Raw genomic sequence first — 22,953 nt, forward strand, 5'->3', positions numbered from 1 at the left:
CATACATAAATAAAAAGAGAATGTAAGAAAAAAAAAAAAAAAAAAAAGGCTTTTAGTTTTCTTTTAAAATTTGTAACACCATCTACCCCCAATTTCTTACATATGCTTCTTAAAATAATTTTGCCAGTTATTTTCCCCTATTGAGAGTTTATTTATTTACTTCATATTTAGTTTTGTTGAGATTACAATTAACAATCCCTTCTTTCCTTCCTTTTTCTCTTCCTTTTCTCTTTTTCTCTTTTGTTCTTTCTGTTTTTTTTTTCTTTTGGTTTAATGTTTTAACTTTTGTATATATGCATAAATTTACTTTCATTTTTTTAGAAAGCATTGTCCAAGAGATTTAGCCCAATAATCTCAATATAGAATTCAACTATCTATGTATCTATATGTATCTATGTGTCTATATATTATTCTATCTATTGTCTATCTGCCCTTAACATTATGATATTTTAAAATTGATCAAATAATTTCAGTACATGGTTCTTTAGTCAATGTTTTATCAATAATGTGTTTTTAAGATTTACATAATTAGATACCTAAGTCATAAAATTACCTAAATCATAGTATCCTAGGACATACTGCATCTAAAATATTTAACACAATGCTTAAATAACTTAAATAATAAGTTACTTACTATCATTAATAATACTTCATATGTGTAGGGAATTTTAAGTATTTCTACATATATTAGCTTAGATTATTTTTATAATTAACCTGAAATTTGTTTATATCAACTTCAAATTTATTATCAAAATGGCTCAACTTCATTTGAACATATGTTTTGTACTTCAATATTATGTAGTCACCATTTTTCTTTCTTTTTAAATTTAGTTTAGATGTTGTTGTTGAACTTTAGTCAATATCAAAACAGGCCTTTCCAGCTAAAAAGTATGGAATGTGTAATTTATAAATAATTTATTAAGACACAAAGGAAAATTTTGAGTAACAAGGTTGAATATGGAAATTTTTAATAGTGGACTAAATATTTAACTGAATATACGCAAGTGGTAAACTTTTTTTCAAGATACTGTCAAATATCTTTAGATAAAATATGCCACTATGGTATAGCCACTATGGAAATCAGTATAGAGGAATCTCAAAAAATTAAAAATAAAACTACCATATGATCAAGAAATTCCACTTCTGGGAATATATATAAAGAGACAAAAATGTTAACTCAAAAGATATCTGTACCCCCATGTTCATAGCAGTATTATTTACAATAGCCAAGACATGGAAACAACTTAAGTGTCCACCAATGGATGGATGGACAAAGAAGTTGTGATATATATAATACAATACAATAGAATAATATTCCAGTGTGTGTGTGTGTGTGTGTGTGTGTGTGTGTGTGTGTATACACAGATGAGATGTTAGAGAAGATGGATGCTAGATGAAACTCTTGTAATCTCTTCACAATATATGTAAATCAAACTATCATGCTGTACACGTTAAAATTATACAGTAATGTATGTCAATTATTTCTCAATAAAACTGGGGGAAAAAAAATCTCTACTACCTAGACATTTTCCATTTATAATAATTCCACAGAAAAGCCCTATGGAATTAATATAACTCTTTGCTCTTCTTAAGATTGGCTCACTTATATTACACTCAGTATATTTATCTTTCTTAAAAATGACAACCACGTGCCGTTAAAGCCAAAAATGATAACCAACCACAGTTTACAGGTTGCCAGGTGTGATATGAATGTTGTTGAAATGTTAATGTCTTTTATGCAGATGGAAGAGAACTGAAATGTGGACTTTGTTCTCCTTCACTTTAAAGCTAATAAAACAAATGAGCAAATGTAGCAAGAGCTAATCAAAATTTCTGTGAATTATTTTTAAATTTAGCCTTTCATAAATTCAATGAGCCCTGGAAATGAATTTGGATATGCCACATATAATAGCATAGAATTTTTTCAATAACCAGCTATTTAAATCCTGAAGCTCTTTTTCCTATTATTAAGACTTCACTCTAGTTTAACTTCCCTTAATAACTTAAATATTTAATTACATAAAATACTGACAAGTTGTTTTGAATAATTTATTTAACAATATGCTGTAGACATAAATGAATGAATGAATATAAGAAAGGCATTTCACTGAGACAAAGTTTCTGGAACTAACTTCTTGTGTAACCTTGAAAAGTCTTTTAACTTCTCCAAGGCTTTGTTTCTTCATGTGTGAAATAAGGGGTTTGGAGTCAACAGCCCTTTCAATCTTATCAGCTCTGAAATTCTCTGAGCATATGCTCTGGCAACTAAAGGAATATGAATGTAATTGGACACTTTATTGTATGAATTTACTTTGTTCTGGTGGCTGGAGGAAAATCTCAGGATAAATAAATAAGTAGGATGGACAAACATTTGTGTATTGTATGGTCCTCATTTGTCTCACGGTTATACTAGTGAATTCTGTGTTTCAGACTCTCAAAGAGAAGCTAAGAACATCCTGTAGATTATTCTCATCCAAGCTTTTACCAGTCTTGACCCACTGATAGAAATTCATCAGAGTATAGAGGAGGAGGAGGCACATGTTGATATTTTGTTTGATGAAGTCCCCCAAGATGATGAGATTCAAGAGTGTGAGTGGGTTCCATGATTAGCAGGAACCTCTTAAATTGTAGGACCTGTGGCAAGTTAGTGGAGAGACTGTGTGTGTTTGTGTGTGTGTGTGTGTGTGTGTGTGTGTGAAAATGTTTACTAATGAGAATACATGGAAAACACAAAACTCCTCCTGCCCAATGCTGGTACAAAGAAGTGGAGCTGCTTGCCTTTTAAATGCTCATACAGATTATGGCCATTCAGAATAACAGGAGTAGCAACCATAATAGTTTGCCACAGAAGAAGTGAGAGTCCATTTGTTACATTTATTTATTTATTTATTTATTTGTTTGTTTGTTTGTTTGTTATTTTTGGCTGTGCTGGGTCTTTGTTGCTGCACGTGGGTAAGGCCTCTAATATTATTGTAATCCTACAGAAAAAATAAATATCTTTCATAAGGATTGTTATGGTCTGAATTATATTCCTCCAAAATTCATATTTTGAAGCTTTAAACTGCATGAAACCAATTTAGAGATAGGGACTTTAAGGAAGTAAAGTTAAATGAGATCATAAGGGTGGGGCCTCAATCCCACAGGATTGGTGTCCTCATAAGAAGAAGAGACACCAGAGAGCTTGGTCTCTTCACATGTGCACACAGGAAAGATTATATCAGGGCACAGTGACAGGAGGCCATCTGCAAACCAGGAAGAGAGGGCTACCCCAAAGTCAACCCTACTGGCACCTTGATCTTGGACTTCCAGCCTCCAGAACTTTGAGAAAATAAATGTTTGTTGTTTAAGCCTCCCATTCTTACTATGGTATCTTGTATGGCAGCCTGAGCTGACTAATATAAAGACTTATTTTTAATTCAATCAGAGTAGTCATTGGCGGGGCTCAGACTCAAACTTAAATTTCATTAAGAAACCCCACATTTTTCCTTGGAGTAAGAATATTTCAATTCATTTCACTAACGGGTACTTTGAACAGTGTTTGACCTTCAACAGTGTTTGAAGAACAGTGACAGTTTCTTTTCTTCCTCTATAGGTAAAGTATTTTATTTTTCCTTTGGCTTCTTTTAAGATTTTATTTTGTTTGTTTTTGCTTTCGTTTTCTACAGTTTAAATATCATATGCCTAGTTGAAGAGTCTCTGGCATTTTTCCTGCTTGGTGTGTTGTCTGAGCTTCCAGATCCGTGGTTTGGTGCCTGTAATTAATTGTGGAAAATTCTCGCTACTATCTCCTTCTTATTTTAAATTCCTCCTCCTTTCTTTTCTTCTCTTTCCTTCCCTCCTTCCTTCCTTTCTTCCTTCCTTGCTTCCTTCCTTTGCTTCTGATATTCCAATTACACATAAGTTACACATTTGTAATTCTTACACAGTTATTGGATATTCTGTCTTTTCATTCCTTTTTCTCTCTGCATTTCAATTTAGGGAGTTTTATTGGCGTATTTTCAAGTTCAGCAATTCTTTCCTCAGCCTTGTCATGTTGACTGGTAAGCACCTCAAAGTTAATCTTAATTTCTGTTACAGTGCTTTTGATAGCATTTGCTTCTGATTCTTTCTTAGAGTTTCCATATTTCTGCTTATATTGCTCATCTGTTCTTGCATGTTATCTGCTTTTTCCACTTGTGCCCTTAACATGAGTCATAGTTATTTAAATATCCTGTGTGTTAATTACAACATCTGTGTTATATATGAGTTTGGTTCTGATATTTTATTTGTCTCTTGAGTGTATGCTCCTGACTTTTGGTATGTCTTGAAATCTGTTGTTGAAAGCCTGGGATGTTATAATGGGTAATAGGAATTGAGGCAAATAGGCCTCTGGTGTAAGGATTCATGTTTATCTGGCTAGAACTTAGTGTTTAATGTTTGTTTTAGACAGAGGTACCAGAGGCTTCAAATTTCTTAATGTCCTGTTTTTGTCTCCCTTCTTGACTTTAGGCTTTCCTATGGACTCATTTTATTTAAAAAAAAAAAAAAATGAAGTGGATTTTTTTTCCTTTTATATGCAATGATTTGTGAATGACCTTTTGCAAAATAAAGGCCATGATAGTAATATGTGTAATAATATCTTATTAAAAGGGCTTCCTAAATGAGTTATAAAACAGATGTAGTTTTGAAAATGCTCAGAGCCAGTTTTGGTTAAGAAATATCTTATTAAATATCTGATTTAATTACTGGAATTTAGATCCAGAACAATATTTCACCTTCTCAAATCTGATTACTTGAGAATTTCTTATTAAAAGTACCTTGCTAAAGAAGCTAGGTTGCTTTCTGAAAATTTTCACTGCATTTCAAGTCAGAGAAAGCAACTCTCTCAAAGAGAGAGAAAGTCCTGCAAGTAAGATGATTAAAAAAAAGTACTTTGCTAAGATGCCATCCATTCAATGACCATCATTTACCAGATTTTACTCAAATTTCATTTACTCTCTATATACAGATGGGGGAAAATTTGAGGAAAAAAGATCAAGCACAATTCTAGGTAAGTGATTTCATGCCAAACCACAGGACATGAGTGCATATATGAAGAATAAAGTATCAAAGAACATTAAGAATTGCCTTGGTCCTTAAATGCTATAGGTTCACTGCTTCCAAAAATTTTGATGTTGGAATGCTATCCTCTTGAAATCTGAGAAATACAGAATTTGTGTTCGAATATGTTTGGAAAATATTTTGAGCCATATGTTCTACCTCACTCATTTGCTCAGTCAAGGTTCCAACATGTCTCACACTAACTTGGTTTAAATCATGCATTACCAATGAGAGTTATATCACCCCCCCCAAGGAATGAATATTGGCTCTTGGGGGCTGAAAAATTCTTAGATAATACAATAGTTTGTGGCCCTCCCAAGCTAAACTCTACTGGACAACACAGACAGATATTTGTTTGTGGTATTAAAATTCCATGGGTGGGAAGGGGGATTAAAAAATATCTAAAAGTCTCTTTAGGAGATAAAGAAAATTCGATTGTGAAACGCTACTTCTAAAGCATTTTCTCCTAAATTTTTAATGTATGGCAATCCTATAAAAATTAATAGCATAAAAATTATATACAATTTCCCTAATATATATTAAGGAAAATATCATTAACAGTAGTATTCATTTAGATAGCCATTGGAAATTTAGGTGATCTTTGGGGAAAAAATGAAGTATACTCAATTCACATCATAAATCACGAAATTCCAGAAGGTTTAAAAGAATACATGTTTACATATTAGTAGGCTTACTTTTCAGGCAAGTAAGTGGAGAACAGACAAAAGTCAAAACAAAGATGTTTACTTTGACTTCAAAATCTATTCTGGCATACTGAATTTTCTCCAAGAATTTGATTCTACCTCTTTAAAAGAGAAGTACTGAAGGCTGTTCCCTCCCTACCTAAAATACTGGGCTTTCTGCACAGAAATAAAATTTTAAAGAAAGACCTGAAGCATTTTAAGAAAGTTTTCACTATCTCCCTTTATTCAGCCTCCCTTCTCCTCCTGCGATCTTGCCTGCTATTTAGAGACAACAAGCCCTCTGGTTTCCACAGGGTACCCACCGCACTGTGCTCCACACCATGGCCTAGGCTGGAACTTCCTCCCTTGGTTTCTTCTATTGGTGTTCATTCTTTTACATGTTGTCTTCTACAAACTTACTGAATTATGTTCAGTGATGAACATACTCTTCTTCCACTTACTATAATTAATTCCTTTTTTTTTAAAACCACTATTCTAACTTTACTAATATTTCAAAGGAGAAGAAAACAAAATGTTTTTCTCAGTCCTCCACCCTAAACCTCTCATGAACTGTTGTTAAAAAATAACTAAAACTTTTATTTCATTCAAGCAATCTGTATTTCTACCAATAGTCACCCTATCCAAGCAAGCCTTAATTCCCCTGTGGAGAGAGAGATTTCACTGATGGCCCCTCTGAATGAAGAAGACATGAGGCAGAAGTGGTGCAATGCTGTTGATATGTTTTAGGTCACAAAATCCACAAAAATTAGCCTTAGATTGTCCTTTTTCATAATTTTATATAGTTTTACTAAATCAGGAACACATGATAATTTATTTTATAAAACACATGCACCTCTAAAGCAGTGGTTGAAGACTTTTTAGAAATTTCAAAAAATTCAATTAAAACTAATACATTAGTATACTAAGATGTTATCTTTACTTAGAATTCATAATAAGAATATCAAATTTCAAAGAAACTTAGGATCTTATAAAATAAATGGCAATGTATTTATATACAAATATATACAAGTTTTAGTAAAAGTGTTTTAAATTAAAGACAATATTTTTGGTGGAGTAAAATGAGTGTGTGTATATATATATATGTAGTGAATGTGCATATATAATTGAACATATATACATATCATATATTTATATATTTTTTAATATTTTATATATTATTTAGTATGAGGTGTTTAATCTTGCAGATATTAACAAGAATGTTTCATATAAACAAAACCTGTGAATGGATGTAAACTATGACACTTTTAACATTCAATACCATAAAATCAAATTCAGTATAAGAACAAATTATGCAGTAAACAGATTGTTTTTTTTTTTAAGCAAAGTCTTTGAAAATGTGCTGTTACTGTATGATCACTTTAGAATAAATTATGAGCGTTTTGATATCATTTATGTGTTATTGAAAATAGTAAGGAAAAACAATGTTTTCAACACCTCATTTGCATTGATGCCTCTTTGATCACTTCATTAAAAATGTGTTAAGTGAACAGAATGTATATTCATTGAGAAAGCTGACTCCATTCTAGTATATATGGTTCATACTATTTACATGTGAATTTAAACAAACAGCTAAAAAATATCTGCTGCTTAAATGATATGGGGGAAATTAGCTAACATTTTTCTGGATGCTACTACAATGAAAGCATGGGTTACTACAATTTTAACAAAGGTAATTAATTTTTAACGTTTTATTATTTACTGGAAAGATATATATTTTCAGTGGCACCCAAACATATAAATAAACAAATTTTTATTAGCCTTCATGTAACAGAAGTAAGACATTATAAAGACTCTATAACACTAATGAGAATTATAGTGCCACAGTATTCCATATATAGCTGATAAGTGTTGGACTCCATCTAAGAAGATTGGATCAAAAAAGACCTGTAGCACACCTTGGTCATAGGCCAGTTTCACCTATATATGACAAAATCACAGAACATTCAACACATGACAGCATTTTAGCAAAGAAAAATAGAAATTAGTTTTTAAAGTAGAGGAGGCACTTTTTTTTTGGTAGTGTAATTTTGTGGAATTTTTCTATATAAAGTCTCTCAAAATAATTTTCAAACAAAAACAGTGTTTCTCATTTTAACTTGAAAAATGTCCCCATCTACAAACAAAGCATTTTTTGGACTTGTTCTGTTTTCTGCACTCACTCTCTTCACAAGAGTTTATCATGAGGCTTCAAAGAACATCTGAAACTTGCAACTCCTAAATGTTGTCTTTAGCCTAGACTTTTTTCATAAACTTTGGACCATAAATCTAATTCTATATTTCACACTTCCACTGCATTACCTAACAAGCAACTCAAGCTTAAAATGTTGAATTTGCTCTATCCAGAGCCTTTCTCTTCTCAGTTATTGCCAACCTCTACCTTTTGATTGTTCAAGTCAAAAATATTGGAAACATCGTTCACATTTATCTTCCTTTTAGACCATTTGATCCATCAGGAAATCCTATTGCTTCTACAATTTGCCACCATCTCCACTGCTCTGTCACCCTCGTCCAAACTACTGTCATCTATAGACTCCGCTATTATATGTGTCTGCTTCTACTCTCGTCCCCTGTAGATTCCTGAATACACCTAAATAGAGATTCTCTGTGATGCTGTGAATTATATTATGTTGTCCTCTCAATTTCCAATCAAATTGCAAATTACATCAAATCACTTGCCTCTAGCATCAAATAGCTTACCTTTCTGACCTCATTTCCTTCTATTCTTCTCTTTTATTATTTTGCTCCAGCCACCTCCTTGCTTTTCTTATTCATATAAAAACTGTCTCCATCTTAGGACTTTTGCATTTGCTTTTTCCTCTCATGGAATATTTTTCTCCCATATCTCTAAATGTCTAGCTGCCTGAAATCCATCCTTTTTGTTCTTTTCTTTTTTTCACTAAAATGTCATCCCTTCCTAGATAATTTTTATTTACCGTCTAAATGAACTTGCAAATCACCATCCTCCTCCATGAACTCCTTAACCCCTGTTCTGCTTTGTTTATCATCTGTTTCACCTCACTAGATTGTCAGGTTCATGAGATCATTATTTCCCTCCTATCCCTAATGTATCAAAAAAGTTTGACATGTAGAAGGTGCTAAATATTGTATATATCATTGAATGAATGAAAAAATGAATTCATATTAAAATTTAAAATTTGACATTTAAAATAGTGATATAAAAATATATAATGGGAATATTCAAGAGATCATTATGTTATTAATATGACATATGTTATTAATATGATTAATATTAATATGACTATAGCAATAAGAAATAAAGTCATTACTTTCAAAAAACACTTTGGCCACATAAAGTGATAAGACTACATGGAATAAAATATTTAGAGTAAAATTGTTTAAAATGTCAGTCAGTTTAGCAGAAAGATGGATTATCTTGACATCACCTTAAAATATTTATGTTTAGTGTGCTTTTAGATTACTCTAGGATATTCTTGGGTGTTAAGGTTGGTAATTTTAGTTGATTAAAATTTTTCTATGTCATTACCAATATGTCTCTGACTCAAGTCAGAGAAGTGTCTCCACCTAGGCATGGAACAACTTGATTCCCTTACCCTCTTAATTGAATTTGAATTAAAAACATAGTTTGGGTAATTCTTGGTTGCTTAAGTGAGATGAAACTAGAAAAAAAAATCATCCAGATTAAACAGACTATTTAAATGAAAGAAATACTTCTGTAGGTCTGCAGGTGGTAACCACACATAGTTTCTCTCCTGTAAGTTAGTGATGTGATTAATATATGAGACTATATAAATCTTAGTTACCCAGAGAAGGGAAAAAGCCTGAGGATTCAAGCCCTTCTTACTGTGTAAAAAGGAAGGAGGGCTTCAAAATCACTCTATTTCCAGTATGAAGGGTTAATTCCCCAGGTGTCTTCAATCTCATTAGGAGTGGTCAGCATTTTAACAGTAAGTTTATTCTTCTTCCAGTAAGGGTCGATTTAACTTGTGACCTGGGTCTAAAGTCCATGATTTATTTGGGCCTTACATCTTCTTCTTCAGGAATAAAGTTGAGCCTGAGCCCTTGGTGTAATACCTGGAACTTCAAAAGTCTGGACCCAGCCAAAATGTTCAATTCGGGCCCAGAAACCAGGTATAGACTCACTTCTCCCTTAACGTATATCAAGGTGAATTTACACCGTGGGTCTAAGACATATCTCCTCTAGGATTTATTATTGTCATCATATGCCAGAGGGGTTCTCACTGTGGAATTAAATCACATTCTTCCCCAAACTCCTTGGGTCCATTGATACCTCAACTTTTACAACCACTGTCTATCTTGAACTATATTTATTCTATCTCTTCTATGTTTTGGTTATTCACCATGAGAAAGCCTCAAACTCCAGGTCATCCTTTACTACTATAAACTTCAAAAAGCTCTGCACAGCCACTAAATAGCATCTACTGCCTTTTCAATTCTACTATTAAGGGATTTGGGGCTGTTTCCAGGTTTCGATTTTTATTATTACTAGTAATGCTAGAAACACTGTTGTACATGTCTCCTTGTGTGCATGTGCATGCATTTCTGTGGAGTATATGCCAGATAAAATAAAGTACATCCATATATCCCCTCCCTCTTGGACCTTCTCCCATACCATCTAGGTCATCACAGAACACTGAGCTGAGCTCCCTGAACTATACAGCAGATTCCCACTAGCTATCTGTTTTACGCATGGTAGTGTATTTATGTTAAACCTAATCTCCCAATTCATCCCACCTTCTCCTTCCCCCTCTGTGTCCATATGTCCGTTCTCTACATCTGCATCTCTATTCCTGCCTTGGAAATAGGTTCATCTGTACTATTTTTCTAGATGCCACATACATGCATTAATATATGATACTTGTTTTTTTCTTCCTGACTTACTTCACTCTGTATGACAGACTCTAGTTCCATCCACATCTCTACAAATGACCCAATTTCACTAACACAACATTGTAAAGTAATTATACTCCATTAAAAAATACTCTATACTTTAAAAAGAAAAAAATACATCCAGTTAAATTTGAATTTTAGATAAACAACAAATATTTTTATTATAAATATTCCCAAATGTCCTCCCAACTCTACTCTCTTGAATTCACAGTCCATGATTGTGGATCTTTAAATGACTGTGGATCATTTAAACTTTAAAATGACCTGTAATTCCAAGCAAAATAACTTATATCATCAACTTTTTTTCTGAATTGTCCCTTTGCTTTCTCACTTTAACAGAAACGTGTAGCTCATATGAAGACACCATAGCAACAGAAGGCTTTTCAAGTAATGACTATTTATTTCTCTCAGAGTCTTTACATCCCTGTGACTGGAGGCTGGTATGCATCTTCCTTGTTCTTTATTGTTAATTTCAAATCATTCTCCTGCCTTCCTCCTTTAAACCCCTCAGTTTTGAAACATGTTATCCGGTTATATTATCCAGTACTACTCATTAAAAGTCTAATCAAGCAACCCTTTAGCATACTCTCCCTAATTTCTTTGACAGTTTAACTCCTGGCTCTTTATTATTTTCTCCAACAGTAATCACATTTTAATGTTTGGAGATTTCAATAATTATATGGCTAATACCTTCAACATTCTGGCTCCTCAAGTCCTTGAAGTCTTCTCCAATAATCGCAGCTACCCATTCCTATGGTCACACCCTAGATCTGTTCATTACTAACAAGGGAGCTCTCCTGGTTTTCATCTTGTCTTTTGGATGATTACATCTCAGATTATTTTCCTGGATCTTTCTGGTTCCTTTTCTTCTCCAAGACATGAGTGTTGGGATGCTCAGTCCTTGGCGACTTTCTTTGACATGGTGTCCTCTCTTTGGGATGCTGCGAGTCTCACAGCTTTAATTAGCATACATATTTTGATTAAAATCTACATTTATATTACTTATATATTCAGCTCAGATATCAGTTCTAGTCTTAAATCATATATTCTCCTGAATAACTATGGACATTTCAAGCTTTACATGTTTAAAACTGATCTCTTCATATTCACCCCAACCTGCTCTACTTGTAGCCTTCCTCTTCATAATTTAAAAGAGCTACTTTCATGCAATTACTAAGGCAGAAACTTATGAGTAATCTTTGATTTTTCTTTCTTTCACATCCCGTATCTATTTTAGCAGGAAGTCCTCTTATCTCTATCGTCAAACTAGATTTAGAATCTGATCATTTCTCATCATCTCAGCTGCTGGAGCCCTGGTTCAATTTGCCATTCTTTCTCACTCAGATTACAGCAATAGCCTACCAATAGGTTTTCTTAATTCTACCTTTACCCAGTTAGTTGAAAGTCTCTCTCCTACACTCCAGCTAGAGACATAACAATTAAGACATATTTCAGACTATGCTAATTTTCTCCTTAAAATTCTTAAATGGCTCCCATTTCTCTCAGGCTAAAAGCAGATTCTTTAAAATGACCTGTAATTCCTTAGACTTTCTGGCCCCTGTTTATCTCTCTGACTTCATTTCCATTTTCCATTCCCTCACTTTTCTCTGGCCACACTGTCCTCTTTGCCAGGCCATAAATGCACCAGGCAGATGTCTACCTTAGGCCTTTGCAACAGATCTTCCTTTGGCCTGGAGCACTCTTTCCCAACTTATAGGCAGACCAGTTTTCTCATATTCTTTGTTTATTCTCAATTATCTTATTCTCAGTGACTGACCACACTGTATAAACTGCACAAATCTCCTCTTATTATTGCAAATTTTCCACACTCTGCTCTAATATATTAATATTAATATTAATATATTAAAATTATATATATCATAGTTTAATCTATTACACTGTTATTTAACTATGTCCTCCCTTTGGAATATAAGACTGAAGAGACATAAGGGTGTGGTACCTGGTACACAGTGGATGCTACATATGTATCTGCTGTATTAATAAAATAAATATTCCATTGAGTAAACTAAGTATCTTTTTAAAGTGCACCAGTAATGCAAGTGTTTGCTTTCTCTAGGCAATCCTAATCTTGTCAATAGTTACCAAACATCATTTTCTTATGATAACTAAATATTGTTATTATTTGTATTCACTGACATGTAGAGACAGCTTGGTTGAGAGTAGTACTCATAACTTCAAGTTCTGAAACTAACTGATTGCACAAAATTATATCTAGAGCTGGAGCATTTCTCTTGTCCCTTCCCATTCCCTCTTCACTGAGCTAATTGTACTTCAACTTTAGCATTCCTTCATAAGAAAAGATGTCCCTGTACCCCGTTACCAGATAAAGTTACCATTATAAACTCTTTATTATACTTTACTTCACTCTGATAATACTTTTTATAATAGTAATTAAATAATTGTTTCATTCCCTATTTGTCTCTTCCCAATAAATACAAGTTCCATGAAAACCAGGATTAGCCATATTATATTTCTTAAATGTCCACTTATAACTTGTCAAGTTATCCCTAGTAACTATCGAATTACTTTAAAATATACCCAATAATTATTTGTTGAATGAATTTTTTTATAGAAAAAGATCAATGACTTTTAAATAAGCACTACTTTATTTTCTGACATATAATCAATTATTTTTTTTTTTTGCTGATGACAATTACAAAGCATTCTCAATAATGTTGATTACTAAGAATAATATCCCATATCATCTAATCACCTAAATTTTAACTTGACAAGACTTGTAATATATTATGTATTTGTGTATATATAAACATGAAACATTACATTTCTTAAGTGTTCAATAAATGGAATATTCCAACTTGTTAAATGATCTGTTTAATCGAATATGAATATTAAAATTGTCTATTCTAGTTTTACTTATGAAGTATTAATGGTGAGATCTATCTAGACACTGAAACTGAGGGCATAGAGAAGTCATATATCTTTCAGAATTTACTCCAATCATATTTATTCATTAAATTTCATAAAATGTGTTTAGCCTTATACTATCATTTACTCTGATGTTTTAATGAAGTTTGTAATTTTTGATATATGGTATATTATATTTTAGTAGAAATTGCATATTACTAATTCATAATACTGTCATTCAAAATAAGTTATTTTCTTAGATTACACAAGGAAAAAAATTCCCCGGGGGTTCCCAAACACAATCTCTAAATTAAAAAAAATAATAATAATTAGACTTATCAATTAAATAAATAAAAGTTTAGTTTCCGAAAAAGCACTAAAATACATGGGTTTATCACCTCAAGAAAGAATAAAAATATACATCAAAACCACACTATTACTGCAGTTGATATACTCAGTCATCTACTGTAGAGTATGGCACTTATCTCTATAGGAATACTTATTTTTATCAATCAAGAATACCAAACAGGAATGACTTTTCATCAGTCTCACCAGAGCAGTCATGCCTTTCTAGTTTGAAACCGGCTATAAAATATGTCTTTGGCTATCAAACCTCCATGCTAAGCAGAGCTCAAAATGCTAGATCAAATTAGTTTGGGAGAGGGCAAATAGCTCTATTTGGTCTTGACTGAGTTTTAAAAGACTTACTTCAGTTAGAAAATTGGGTAAAAGATTACTGTGTCTAAATTCTACATTTAATAATCTTCTGAAATTTTATGGTGAAAAAAACATGTTCTACACATTTCATCCAAGGCTTCATCAGTGGTAAGTATAAAGTGAGAATGTATAAATATTAATTGTAGAATAAATATTATTCCAGAATAAGTACGATTATAAAGCAACTTAAAAAAATTAAGCCTAATATATAGATTATTCCTGAATAGGTAAAAAATCTAAAATTTAATTAATAATTATCCTTTTCATGGAATATTATTTTAATTAAGTTTTACATTCTTCCCTTATATAATTATGATTTATGATATTTAATATTTTTGATTTCTCTTTTTTTTTTAATGTCAATTTCTTATTTATTTATTTTTTATTAATTTTTGGCTGTGTTGGGTCTCCGTCTCTGTGCGAGGGCTTTCTCTAGTTGTGGCAAGCGGGGGCCACTCTTCATCGCGGTGCGCAGGCCTCTCACTATCGTGGCCTCTCCTGTTGTGGAGCACAGGCTCCAGACGCGCCAGCTCAGCAGTTGTGGCTCACGGGCCCAGTCGCTCCGCGGCATGTGGGATCCTCCCAGACCAGGGCCCGAACCCGTGTCCCCCGCATTGGCAGGCAGACTCTCAACCACTGCGCCACCAGGGAAGCCCCGATTTCTCTTTTTATAAAAAGTGTAGCAAACATAAGCCACCAGAAGAGAGATAGTACGTTTTGTAATCTGCATTAAGGAAACATATTAGTATATTTTGATGTTGGAAAAATCCTGTTAGAAAATTTCATTTACTGGTGGCCTTTTTGCACTGACTAAAGAACATGATTTAACATACATATAAAAATATGAAACAGTGCCTGTCATTCAGGATCCAGATTTGCTATATTGTTTTCATATTATGAATTACAGTTTTCATAAATTTACTATCACTTTCATTTGATTTTTAAGCTTCTATATCAAATTACATTTTGAAGCAAAGATTCCAATTTTTATTAATCTAGTTTTGAATTCAGTCTCCAAAAAGGACCGGGATGTTTTAACAAACTTAAAATGTACAAAGATAAACAATGAAATGATCTATTGAAATATTAATAAGGTCTAGAGACTGAGTATTTCTAGAATATACAGGAAAATTTTACACAATACTTTTCCCTATTTACATATTCATAGGCAGGTCTGAGGAAATGATGTGGTCCAATTCCTGAACAGAAGATAAATATAAACACTAGAAAAACTAAATGATTGGTCTTAGATCATATGAGCCAGATGGCAGCAATAATGGACCAGGGCCATGTTGCCTAACATCCAATATTCTACATGTACGACTTAATTAGTTTTACATCATAAAAATAATATATACTAATTACAAAGAATATGAATTAGTAAAACATTAGGAAATCCTGTAATCCAATTAACCATTACTGGCCTCCTGGCCATTCCTCAAACACGTTAAGCAGGCTGCTGGCCTAGGCTATAGTTCTGATATCCATTATAATCTCTGAACACTCTCCTTCAAGAGAGTTACATGATTCACTCCCACACTACCAATCACACTGGCACAATTTCCCTTTAACACATAGCTCTTCCTCACTACTTGATATTAAAGTGGAAACTCTCTCATGCCCCCATCACTATATCTATACTACGCTTCTTTTCTTTTATATTGCTTTTTTCATCACTTGATATATTTATATATTTATTTTACTTACTTTTATGCCTCCTCTCACTATATTTCACTCTCCATAAGACTTTGTCCACTTGATTCACCACTGTATCTCAATCCTTGACAATTCCTGGCAAGTGTTAGGTCCTAGAATATATAAATATCACTAATCTGAACCCCTCCCCCTGCAGAAATTGAACTTTAAATGTTTCTTCCACTCATGATCTGGGCAACATAAATTAAGACCATAAACAGCCTTAGACCTGAAAGAGCAAGAGGAGAGAGCAATTTCTAGAACCAGAAACAGAGTGGACTGTATGGGGAGAACAACTCGACTGGAGAAGAAACTTTAGTCTGAGGATGCCTCTAGGAACATAAAATGAACCATGTAATGAACAATAAATGAATTACCCATGTAAGAAGAGTACATAAGGAGCAGTTACAGACACTGACATGAAAACTACAGAAGAGACAGAAATATGCATTCTTTAAAAATATTTAAGAATAATTTATCAAATAAAGCTCAAATAAAAATTTGGCAGAATGTCACATTTTACCACTGAATTAAAAAATATAGTTAAAAAGGATGTTTTCTTACAGAAAACACAACTGACAAAATAGAAGCAAAAGACCAGAGAAACTGAAGGAACAGTCTATTATCTTTGCCCAAAAACAAAATCCAACAAAAAAATGTAAAATATTTTAGGCTCATGTTGGACCAAATCTTTCTAAAACAGATATTCACTATATTATGTAATTTTTCTAAAGCAGAGGGACTGGGTACTGCTAACTGCCAGAAAGGTCCATTCCAATTCCCTATTTATGGATAGGGAAAAAGACCACTGCGTAGTAACTCTGAATTCCAATGGGCCCACAAAGAGGTGAACTTAAGACAAAAATCCATTAATACCTGGCCCAAATATGCCCTGACTCTAAGTATAGTCAAGATGATGTGTAAGGTCTTTGAATATTAATATCATCACAGAATTTGAGTGATTTGAACATTTCCCTTTCCCTGGTATAAGTTACATAAGTAAAAGGTCATAATTCTCTTTGAGGGCAGGGTAGGTTAATCCTTAACAAACAGTCTTGATTTTTGAGGCCTGGCCTCTCTTTCAGTCAGTGGGTTATGGGTCAATGTGTCCTGGGTACAAATACTGGTTTAGATCTGGCAACTAGCGAGGAATCCAGATTTTTTACTGGAGTGGCCACTCCAGCCATCTGATTATTCATCTTCGATTACTGTTGATCTTAAACATTGACCAACACCTTGTTGGATGCCTATCTGTCTTGCCCATACAGTCCCCATATTATGCTATCATTGCCGTGGTTTCTAAGTACTCCTGGCCACTGCTCTGCCATTTCTGTTCACTACAATAACTTTGTCCAACTGGCTTCTGAAAGTTAAGCATTCAGATCTTAATCAAATCCAGGTTTGATTAATTAAGGGTCATTTTATATGGTTTGTTCTTAGGGTGGCAAATTGTCTAACAGTATCTCCCTACTGACAGCTTTGACCTGAAGAGGACAGCCACCACTGAGCTTTTCGAAGCTGATGGCTCTCCTCTCAACAGAACATAACCTACCGCTTTGTTAAATGGAATGTGTGCTAGACCCTCTAGTGGCACAACAACCTTTGGTGGGTTTTCCATCCATGGTGTATATGTCATGGTATGCAAACCATCTGAGCCTTGTGTTCCCTTCCTCCACAATGTGCCACAGATACTGTGGTTATTTTACTTCAACTAGTATATACTTTCATTTTTCTCAGAGTTCAAAAATCAGCCTCGTAGTGTGTCAGTTGTCAAGGTTTTAAATCCTATGGAACAGGGATACATTCCCATATCAATACACTCTCCTTTATACAATCGTTTTTTTCTTATCCTCTTGAATTTAGTTTCATACAGACCCTCCAGCTCCCGCTGGTAGGTTCTATAGCTTCTTGGGGTATAGACCTTTTTCTCCATGAAAAGACTCTGATTCCCTAGTGAAGTTATGTAATGATTTAGTCCTAGTTATTGGTTTACTGACAATGAGGGGAATTGTGGTCATATCCTCAGGGGGATATGTGTTGACTTGCAAGGCAGAGGCTTCTGCATCATCATCATCATCAAGCAAGAGGGTGGAAAACACTACTCTTTAATAATATGAAGTGCTACTTATGCAGACTAAAAATGTTCTGGGTAATCTGGGTTGATTCAAAGCAGATGTCATCATCACACATTTCAGAGTCCCATGACCCTGGCATGGTAGACCTGCTATGGCTAAAATTTCAACATTCTCTCAACATCTGCTACTGGAACGTAATAAGTCCTGAGTCCAACCCTCACTCTTCTGCCCTGAGCTTGTTCTACAGGATATAAGAATCTTGGGATTAATATATACTATAAATTGACACTACTATATATGAAATAGATAACTAATAAGGACCTACTGTATAGCACAGGGAACTCTACTCAATACTCTGTAATGGCCTATGTGGGAAAAGAATCTGAAAAAGACTGGTCAAGAAATCTGGAAAAGACATATGTATATGTATGACTAATTCACTTTGCTGCACACCTGAAACTAACACAACATTGTAAATCAACTATACTCCAATAAAAATTTTAAAAAGAAGAATCTCTTTATATGTTGTCGGAGAGGCTCTCTGGCTTTAGCACTTAGATTTCGGTTGGTTATTAATCACACTCACACTTTCTTCCTATTTCTCCAACCATATCATCTGCTCCCAGAAGCAGCCATCTGATATCATTGTCCTTATAATTATTATTTCTCCCACATTTCTCAAACTCCTGATACATTGCATTAATAAATACATTCCCTTTCAGGATTATCTCATCCTATGTCATCACTAATTAAAGTTTAACAATTGCATTCTAATTTCATGCCCAGATCTTTCTGAGCTCCACCAATTCACCAGTGATGGGGCTCTAAATGACTAGTGCTGATATAACTGTACAATCCCATACTAAAATCTGTTTTTTTCAGACATTATGGTATGCCTTTGGTTTTAATACCTACAGATTAAGAAGAAGACAGTTTTAGTAGATGGGAAAGTTGGTTTGCAATGCATTACAATAGAAAATTCAGCTAATCCAAAGGGAGCTCTGGAGTTTGAAGGACCCTTCAGAGTTGTCCCAAACTGGGAGAACATGGCTAGGCTCTTTACACCAACATTGCCCAGTAATTCTGCCCTAGAAAGAGGACATTACCTTGAGAGATCATCTTTGGCCAAGAGCACTCACCAAAAGATAGCTCAGATGCAAGATTTTAGTCACCAACACTCTCAATATCTGGAGGAAGGAGTGCTTTATTACTGCTCTTATTATATATGCTTTAAATATTTAATTGATACCTTTATCATATATGCTTTAAAATATTTATTCTTACACATTTTTCATTCTTATGGTTTATACTCCTAAGACACATTCTTTTCTTTTCCTTAAATAACATGAACAAATAATATGCTAAATTTCTTTTCCTTTGAATATGTTTTAGCATGATACAAGTTTTTCTTTTTTAAGCTCTAAGGTGTATGGGGTTAATAAATACACAGGCAGATAGCTGTTATGTTACTACTCATTAAGTCATTATTATTCATTTTCTTATCATAGCTGTATTCTGATGAAATGGTTTTTAAGTATTTTGTGTTGTTCACTGATGTTTAAAAATATATTTTTGTATCTCCCATTGATAAGAGCAATAGTTAACACACTCAACAGTCATCATTTCATTTCTAAAATGCCTTAAATGTTCTCAGTAGAATGCTTTAAATAATGCACTTTATTAAATAAAATATTCATATCTTCTTTTGAAAAATATTTTGTTCTATCTTTTCCCCTCAAGATTAAAAGTTTTATGTCAGAAGTTTTAAACACTAAATTAACTGGGAAAGGATTCATTTAAGTCCAGTATTGGCCTTCTGGTTTAGATATATTAGATATGACCTCTTCACCAATTTAATTAAATAAGGTAAATTTTTAAATACTAGTGAAAATCATTTTCTGATCTTGTTGGAATTTTTAAAAACGGGTGCATACCATTTTATTCAGTGACATTAAAGAAGATAATTAATATAATAGAGGCTCATTTTAAGTTTGTAAATTTAATCACTGTATTCTGACAATAGTTTAACATTAGTTCTTCGAGTAATAAAAGAATGATATCTTCCAACCACCTAATCTATCCTTTTAAAGGAGTCATGTACTGATTGGTTACTATATGGAAATCATGAAGGGCTTTAGCCCCTGACTGCCTTATTTTATCACCATCGCAGATACTGCCATCATTCTATGAGACTTCAGTAGACTAGATTAAACCATTACAAATTCTGATATACTAAGAATTATACTCAGTTCATGACTTCCTAATCTCCAATGAATTTTTCTTCCTCGCCTGCTAAAATATGGTCACACTCCATAAATGGGAACTTTTCCATATGCCAAAGCACTAACACAAGAATCTCATCCTTAACCATAAACTCCCTTTCTTTACAGTACAATTTCTAAACCCATTATAACTTTAAATCTACTGATGTTGATAATCTATCACTTTAATTTCTTCAATTTCTATCATCTATCATTATTCTTATCTTTTTGTAGGTACCATGAATTCACCTTCATCCTTTCTTCTTTCTCTTCTTCTCATCCTACCTGCCTGGCAAGACCTCATCCTTCAATGAAACTTATGTGTACTATTTCAGTGGCCACACGGTCAATCTAAGCATAATTGGAGGAAATCAAGTGCCCAAGATGATTGAGGTAACTATATCTTAAAGATCACCAAACTCAATGGCTCTTCATACTGATGATTTCATAATTAAATCTCTCTTCTCAAACTTCTCACTTCTCCATACGTCCAAGTTGCTATTCTAGTTATTGACCAGTTACTCTGTTTCATTTAAAAAAATAGAACACAGACTGTATCTTTCTTTTCACTGAATGTACACACATGTAGGCCTTTGCAACTGTTTTCTCTCCTCATAACAATAAAGAATCCTTCCTTTCAAAACCCAGTTTTTCCTCAATAGTTCATCATTTGATACCCTATTTCTATTTTACTACTTAACATCTCTTCCCATCAGCTTTACTACTTAACATCTCTTCCCATCAGCTTTACTACTTAACATCTCTTCCCATCACTCAATCATTCCTATGTCATACAAATATAATTTAGGTATTCCCATTAAAATACACAAGCGCACACACACACACACACACGCACAAGCAAACAAATGAACTGCATCTATTGGCCCTACTACTCCTTAAATCTGCTGGCCGCTATACATCTTCACTTCAAGAAGTGATGCAAATATTATGGGTCAATTTCTTATCTGCCGTTCATTTTTCACCTTACTACAATGTGCTCTCCTCTTCTACCAAGCTACTAAAACTGCATTATAAATTCACCCATACACATTGGAAAATACAGTAGATCCCTTTCAGTCTTTAATCCCTAATACCTCTCATTAGCAATTAACTTATTTGATAACTGCTTTACTTTATACATATTCTATTACATTCTATGCATTACAAGCTCTATTTTTTTCTTACTTTCCTGGCCATTGTTTCTCATACCTTTTTCCAGGCTTGCTCTTTTTCACAGTACATTATGTGTTGAAGAGATCCATGTTAGTTCAAAGTAAAACAAAATTTAAAACTATAGTAAGACAAAAATCTCATAATAAATTAATAAAATAAAAATAAGCCAAAATAAAGCAAAATAATAAAATAATAACGATGATAAGTGCTTATCAAGCACTTATTTTGTGCAAGGTAGCTTGCTAAGTTACTTTATATGGATTATCTTATTCACTACAACTCTCTTATAGAGATACTTTTGTCACCTAAATTTGGAGATGATGAAACTAAGGACAGAGTGTGACTGGGTCAAGATGATATGATGCAGCTCCTCTCTTTCTTCTCATTCAATGTTCTTTCCCTGTGATCTCGAACAAATCTATAGCTTTAAATGGCATCTCCAGGTCATGACTCCCAAAACTTGCATCTCCTGTTCAAACTTCTCTATTAAATGTAACACATACATACATTCAGATACCTCTTTTATAGTTACACTCAGATGCTTTTTAGGCATCTCTCTTTTTTTTTTTGAATACATTTTATTTATTTATTTATTGCTGCGTTGGGTCTTTGTTGCTGCGCGTGGGCTTTCTTTAGTTGCAGCGAGCGGGGTCTACTCTTTGTCGCAGTGCGAGGGCTTCTCATTGCAGTGGCTTCCTTTGTTGCGGAGCATGGGCTCTAGGCATGTGGGCTTCAGTAGTGTGGAACACAGGCTCAGTAGTTGTGGCACATGGGCCTAGTTGCTCCGTGGCATGTGGGATCTTCCCGGACCAGGGCTCGAACCTGTGTCCCCTGCACTGGAAGGCGGATTCTTAACCACTGCGCCACCAGGGAAGCCCTAGGCATCTCTTAATGAACAGTCCAAATCTGAACTACTGTTTATTCCCTTTCTCAAGAGCATATACTTAGAATATCAAAGTGGATATGTAAATGCTCTAAACTGATATGTACATTTACTCAAGCCTAAAATACTAAGTATTATTCAGAGTTAAGGCTCCTCAAGTTTATAGGTACAAAACTGACTCCCTTGCATCACTGACTCAGAGAGGAGATCCATGCAGGTTTTCCAAGGAGGCGAGGGGCTGCCTGTTCAGGGAATTCTGCAGTTGAGGTCCTCAAGCATGTCCAGAAGTGGGGACACAGGCACTTCTTGCTCTTGGGGATTCCTCGCTACTATTATGGTAATTCCACTGAGAATTGAGAAACTGACCTGGAGCAGGTCTACAACAGATGCATAAGAGGGAGGGATGCAGTTACACGACTTTATCTTCCAGGATGCCACCAATCCAAGCCTGAGCTGGTTTGTGAAAGTCTGTTATTTGGGCCTTATCGTAGTCCTTCCAGACCAGGAGTATATGGGCTAGTGCAGTCTGAGTACCAACCGTAGAATGTGTGTGGGGTAGTCCCTGAGCAATCTGATTTAATTCCCTGCTT

At 34.0% G+C, this 22,953-nt stretch overlaps 1 protein-coding gene and 1 long non-coding RNA gene across 10 annotated transcripts in view; one reads left to right on the forward strand and one right to left on the reverse strand.

The window, feature by feature from the left end:
• Nucleotides 1-18,435, forward strand: part of LOC309661387 — a 41,446-nt gene extending 23,011 nt beyond the window's left edge. Inside the window, exons 2-3 of the long non-coding RNA XR_014264007.1 lie at nt 57-14,634; nt 14,955-18,435. This is a non-coding gene — a long non-coding RNA (uncharacterized lncRNA). The remainder of the gene's footprint in view (nt 1-56; nt 14,635-14,954) is intronic.
• Nucleotides 1-22,953, reverse strand: part of LOC309661250 (bifunctional heparan sulfate N-deacetylase/N-sulfotransferase 4) — an 823,039-nt gene that overhangs the window by 587,490 nt on the left and 212,596 nt on the right. The gene's annotated exons all lie outside the window — the stretch shown is intronic.

Source organism: Balaenoptera physalus, assembly GCF_965194825.1.
Source record: "Balaenoptera physalus genome assembly, chromosome: 5".
In the NCBI taxonomy this organism is placed as follows: Eukaryota; Metazoa; Chordata; class Mammalia; order Artiodactyla; family Balaenopteridae; genus Balaenoptera; species Balaenoptera physalus.